The following is a 6,678-nucleotide window of genomic DNA, read 5'->3' on the forward strand; positions in this document are numbered from 1 at the left end:
TCTGCAGAGTACCTGCTGTTTAGTGACAACAGGTACTTTTGCACCCTGCGGAGTACCTGTTGTTTAGTGACAACAGGTACTTTGCGCCTTGCAAAGTAAGGCAAGATGAAGAGATTATAAGATCAGCATTACGCCTTATTTACAAATTATCGCTATTCCTGGCTGATCAGCTTAGTTGACCCTTGGCCAGCGCCCGACGGGATGACAGTCAATAATAATAATTAGAGAGTGAGGTAAAACTACTGGTCAAATTTAGAAATAGCAGGAATTTTGTTAAGTCAAGCATAGGATTTAACATCAATTTAAAAAAAAATTGTTGCAACATTTTGCAAAGCCCTGCTGACGCACTGGCTAGGCCCTTACAAAAGTTCACGTAAATAGTTATGGCTTAGTTTGTCTATAGGTTGCTTAAGCATTTCTCATTTGTAACGTGGTTTCATTTTAAAAGCTTCGCCTTTATAATGGATATGCAATTATGCTAATCTTTTGTCCTTTATTTAATGTTTAGAGAAAAGCAAATAGCGACCAAAGCGGTTGGGATTACACAATAACCTGATGCTGTGAGAACATCCGCCGGTTTTAGACAGCTCATGATATTACGTGCTCTCTGCTATTTATAGTCACAACCACGCATCGCGTTTATACTTCTACTTCTACTTCTATGTTACATTAAATTAATTGCTAATTGCCTGCAGAATAAAGCTTTACCAAAGTACATATTTTTACAACATTTATTACAACATGAGTAGAGAAAATAATTTAAGAAGGTAATTATATTGTAGCGAGTGAAATAATTTACTAAAATGAATTTGAACTCAAACTTACTTTAAATGTGACAATAATATTTAAATGTGACAATTATATTTAAATGTGACAATTATATTTAAATGTGACAATAATATTTAAATGTGACAATTATATTTAAATGTGACAATTATATTTAAATGTGACAATTATATTTAAATGTGACAATAATATTTAAATGTGACAATTACATGTATATTTAAATGTGACAATAATTTCATTTTCAATAAAAACCACAACCATCATTAAATCTTTATAAGTGGCTTATCTGTGTAACTACTTTTTAACCCTTTAAACTAAAATTCCTCAGTTCCTCTTTATTAGGATGAACGGACGGACGGACGGACGGACGAACGAGTCATTAAAAGCGCAACTAGCCACTATCACTCTTATGCTTGAGTTTCTTGATTACAGATAACTCCACAGCTTCAGACATGAAAGTTGAGCAGCTGTCCAGAGTAAGTTGTACTGGGAAGTCACACTACTTGGAGAAAACTCCTTCACAAAGTTAGTACAATTTCGTTACCTTAAGCATGGAACTGGCCTGCTCTGGTTTAACATAGGTAAACGTCACTGAAGACAAGGGCAAAGCCTTTAGATCAATAAATAAAAATAATTTTGCATTAATTAAATGTTTAACTTTCCTAAATTATTTAAATATTTACTTATATGGTTTGCAAATGAGTGAAACCTTAAAACTTACATTTTATGAGACTTGTGACTTTTTATTTCTTTAATTTATAAAATGTACCATATATATATAAATATGTATGTATATAAATATATATATATCTTGCATCCACATCATCAGTGGATGCAAGCGGCTAGCAGGAAACGCATGCACTGAGCGGCATAATCATGTCACAGGTGTTGTGTATAGAAGTCTATGTGATGAATATGGCCTTAATAAACCACAACACTGGTGGGAAGCTCCTGGTAAGGTCAATGAAAATGATCGCGCTAAGATCCTCTGGGACCTCTACATCCAGACTGACAAGCATGTCCTAGCAAACCAACCAGATATAGTGGTGGTGGACAAGGAGAGCAAGAGAGCTACTATAATAGATATAGCAGTACCCAATGATTACGATATAGCCAGCAAAGAAAAAGAGAAGGTAGAGAAATATCTCCCTCTTGGAGAAGAAATTGAAAAATGCTGGGATATAAGAACAACTGTAATTCCAGTAGTCATTGGTGCACTGGGCGCAATAACACCGGCGCATAAAATGTGGCTTGCCCAGATACCAACAGCAATCAACTCAGGTGAGTTGCAGAAAAGTGCGCTATTGGGAACAGCTAAGATCTTGAGGCGAATGCTCAAATTCCCAAGTATTTGGTAGGAGACCCGAGTTAGAGCAAAAATTACCGCCCATACGGGTTAACCGGGGTGAGGAAACAATTATATATATATATATATATATATATATATATATATGTATATATATATATATATCTATATATATATATATAGTATTTTATTGGCAATAATTTCATTTCACAAATAGAAATGTTTTTCAAATTAGGCCATACTACAATAGTAAAACAAAAAAGACGGAGAAAAAAAAGTAACAGTTAGCCATTAAAATTGAATAAATAGTCTGACAAATAGCGTTTAAAATGCCTTTCTCTGCTAAGAGAACAGATATTTGGTGGAAGATTGTTAAAGCAGCTGGCAATGACATTTTCAAAATGATTATTAGTGATTGTATGCAATTTTTTCACATCACGTAAATTAAAATGAGTTGAGAACCTGTAATTGTCATGTAAAAAATGAGGACCATATTTTTTCTAATATGCAGTATGTAGTAATGTTGTTTAACATGTTAAGCGTGAGATTGAAAATGTAGCCACTCTCAATTGTGTTCTAACTGGACATATAGCAACACTATAGCGCGGTGATACCATGATAGAGCTATAACTATGATTAAATGCTACAAAGTGCAACAATGACTCTTCAATACAGGATTTTCTACAAGAATTAATTTCACTTCAGAAATGTTTAAGCGGCATATTAAATTATCCTGTAATCGAAAATTTAATTTCAAGTTTGAGCTGTGAGTCAATTACTGCACTCATTTTATGAATTAGCGAATCATGATTTGCTTATTAAAACTCACAAAGATTGGTTATTACACGCTAGCTACGTATTGTGCGTTTATTCATTGCTGTTTGGTATCAAGCAGCAAGCACAGGATGTTACTGTGCGATTTTTAATGAGCTGCTTTGTTTTCTGTAATGGATCACACGCTATTGGTAAAAAGGGAAATGAAAATATTCCAATGTCAATCAACTGATGACAAGTAGGTGGCGCGATTATATAGTTAGCGTGTAAGACAAATATGAATAATTTTCGCAAATACTAAAACAGCAAATATTGCATGTTTGATAAAGAAGTATCAATTTTATGTTACGTTGATCAATAAAAAGTGAGCTATATGCATGCTTCATTACTGAGTGACTCTTTTGAAACCGACAATTGCGTAAGAGAGGCCATATATGCTATTGTATATCACGTCCACAAGTACTAATTTGCTTACCATGATATCATCATTAGATCCATCAAGTTGTCTGCAAGTTACTAAGTATGTAAATTAAAAACTAAAGTCAGTAATGACATCATTTTTACATTTTCACAAATTAACAGAAAGAAAGCCATTGTTGATAGTACGAAGGAGCCGTCATATTATAGACATCTTATAAGGTGACACAATGTTATCTTTATTAAGCCAACCGTATTAAAGATCGACACAAGTTACAATCTTACAATGAACCTTCTAAACATGAGTATTTGATTGTTTTCTTTGCGAGATGGACATTATTCACTGTATTGTTATGAAAATTATTTTTGCGAAAAACGCGTTCTAGTAATAAATTCATCTGGCTAGAAATGCTGTAATTAATACACTTACACATCATTAAGAATCATTTTGTAAAGTTAGTTTTGTTATTTAAACAAAAACTCAACTATTTCTTTACAATTCTGGGTCTAGAAGGCTCACCTCACTGATTTTGAAACAAAGGCTGTGTTTCAGTAAGCTCTCAGCCATTAGATTACACACAATGATACATTACATGATACATACATACAATGATACAAAGATTTCAAAGATCTTTTCAGTCTATTGTATTTAACTGTCAGCTAAGTTTGAGACCATCTCTCTGCTACCCTTAGCGAGACATTTAGAGAGTTCAAATAAAACTCTCGAGCGTAAATATAGTTCGTTTTATGTTCATAGAATTATTCATTACTTTGGGCATAGAGTTATAGATTCATAGATTTTTGCCACAGTTTAACTTTTTATTTCTATACTCTTCCTGCAGTAATAGATTTTAAGTGTGTAAATGTAATTAATGCAAGCTTACATAAAGCAGAAAAAAATGGATAGAGAGGTATGGGTGGTGATAACATTATGTAAGCGTACAATCTATTTACACATATATGACTGTCAGCAGCGTTACTAAAGTTGGGAGGCAGATACTAAGATGACATATGCAATGGGCATAAAAGATCAAGATTAACTAGGATAAACTGAATACCAATACTAAATATAATATGTTTGTTATATGCATAAAAGTTATCTTGTTGCTTAGTTACTTATGGGCGTCAATAATTGGAAATCAAAAGAAACTTTGAGACTTTTAGACGGTTGCCAGTCGTGAAAATCAGGTGTTAGGTTGTGTAACGGCGTGTCTAACGACTCTTGTTTCCTTTAAACACACAATTTAAATATACATCTTATGCATTCTTTACATGGTGTCAACCGCAAGCATTTCTTAAGAGCCACTTGTTTGCTGTTACACTTTTGAATTGATCTAGTAATGCTGATATATTTATTCTAATGCAACTTGAGCTTGAGTTCACCAGTTGCTCTTTTTTTACCCTGCAACTAACCCTGCTATTCCACTGCAAGATAGACAAAGGTGAACTGATAAAGCAGCTCCCTATTTATTCAAATAGAAATTATATACAAAGCTTGAGATGAAATCCAAAAATTAAAGTAGCAACAGGAGATTACGATTATACCCCAAATAAAGATTGAAGTTGTCGACATACTAGTAGCATATCCTTGTAGCATATCTTTGACAACATTTATATCAATTGCTGACCTCCTATAATGATCATAAAACTAGTTAGATTGGCAACTCTTGTGACTTACCTAACAGCTACGTAAGTACAAAAAATGCTTCTCTTTATTAAGTCTTTTTGATATACAATGTCTAAAAACATAAACAGGAAGCTTGCTTTTATGGATTAACTGCATGCGCTTGACTGCCTGTTATGTTTTTTAAATCTATTGGAATGACTCGTTGCTGCTGTTGATAAAATTAAATTAAGCATTAAAATTACTAAAAGCATTAAATTCTGACAAATATTTGTTTAATATGTAAGTAAAGCTTTTTTTATTACGCAAGAGGCTTTTGGCTGTACAAAGATTGTCAAAATATCAACATACGTATACAATTGTATTTTTTCATATAAATGCAGAAAATAAGGTGGTACAGTTGGTCTGAAATTATAAATCATGCACTTGGCAAAGTAGTTATACAAATCAGATTTGTATCCATAAATCTGGTATCATAATGTAGCAGTTTTATAGTTGCAAATCACAATATTGCTGGTGAAAAATAGTTTTTGTTTAAACTGCGGGTTCCTGAACAGCTCAACAAATGGGTCTATATTTTGACAGCTCAAAACCGTGTTCAATCTGCAAACCGTAAGTGCAAACACTATTCAACAGCATTGAATGATATTCCTTCTAGTAAATCACTGATATAAATAGAAATATATTGAACATTCGTAACGTATGAAGCAAAACTTTTCAGGAGAACTTTGAACAATCTGCTATTTAGCACCGCTGACAGATGACATCTATTTATGGAAGGCAAAATCATTCATTTATATATCCTATATAAAATTATTTCTTAAAGTGCTAAAAATATAGGTATAGCGATATAGCTCAACAATATTTTTATAAATTATAAAAAAAATGGTTTTAACCTATGCTATGAAACCCTATTAATCTAATGAGTGAAAACGGCAAACCTACCTTTATCACCAGCAACATTCCTCTGCCTCATTTCTAAGCCTTTCAATAGGTTTAAAGCAAACAGAAATCTGTCGCCATTCAGTGTCATAATGACATAAGAAAGGCAAAATAAGCAAGCGCGTTTGAATAGCATTTAAGAGTAAGACTAAAAGACAAAGCTCCTAGTAACAGGGAAACCAAAGCGAAAGACAAGTCTGGCAGGAACTCTAAACATAACAGAAAGATAATTGCTCAAATAGGGGTTCTCAATGCTGATCCTGAACTTTTATGGCTGAATGTGCACAGCCTACTTGGATATTATGCGTCTATCTAAAAAAACTAGTTAGTGATCAAGTTTAGAGTAATTTTTAAGATTAGATTTTAACTAGATGGTTGAGCTCTCAATGAGCTGGAGATAAATTTATTCTCAAGGATGCTGCCAATAAAAACACATTCGCTAAAATTAAGCTGTTGAATCAAGAGATCGTATGGCCTCCGATAGTCAGATAGTCCGATGGTCAGATCTTGAACGTTCAGGAGAATATCTACTCTAATTATGAATTTTTGCAACTTTCATCAGTACTTGGTACCCTTTTGCCAATCATGGTTTCCTTAATGATGCTGCTAATCTTGATCCTTGTATTTGAATTGAAAACTATCAGCATTGCTGTTACTCTTGTATTCTATAAAGTCTGTTATAAAGTGGTATTCTATACCATCTATTGAGACTAGACTATTTTGTTTGGCTACTGGCAACACCTAATGTGACCAGACTGTTTTGGTCGAGTACTAGCAACCATCTATTAAACTAGACCGTGTTGGTCAACCAGTTGACCAACAGCCACCA

Source organism: Watersipora subatra, chromosome 1, assembly GCF_963576615.1.
Source record: "Watersipora subatra chromosome 1, tzWatSuba1.1, whole genome shotgun sequence".
NCBI classification, from domain to species: domain Eukaryota; kingdom Metazoa; phylum Bryozoa; class Gymnolaemata; order Cheilostomatida; family Watersiporidae; genus Watersipora; species Watersipora subatra.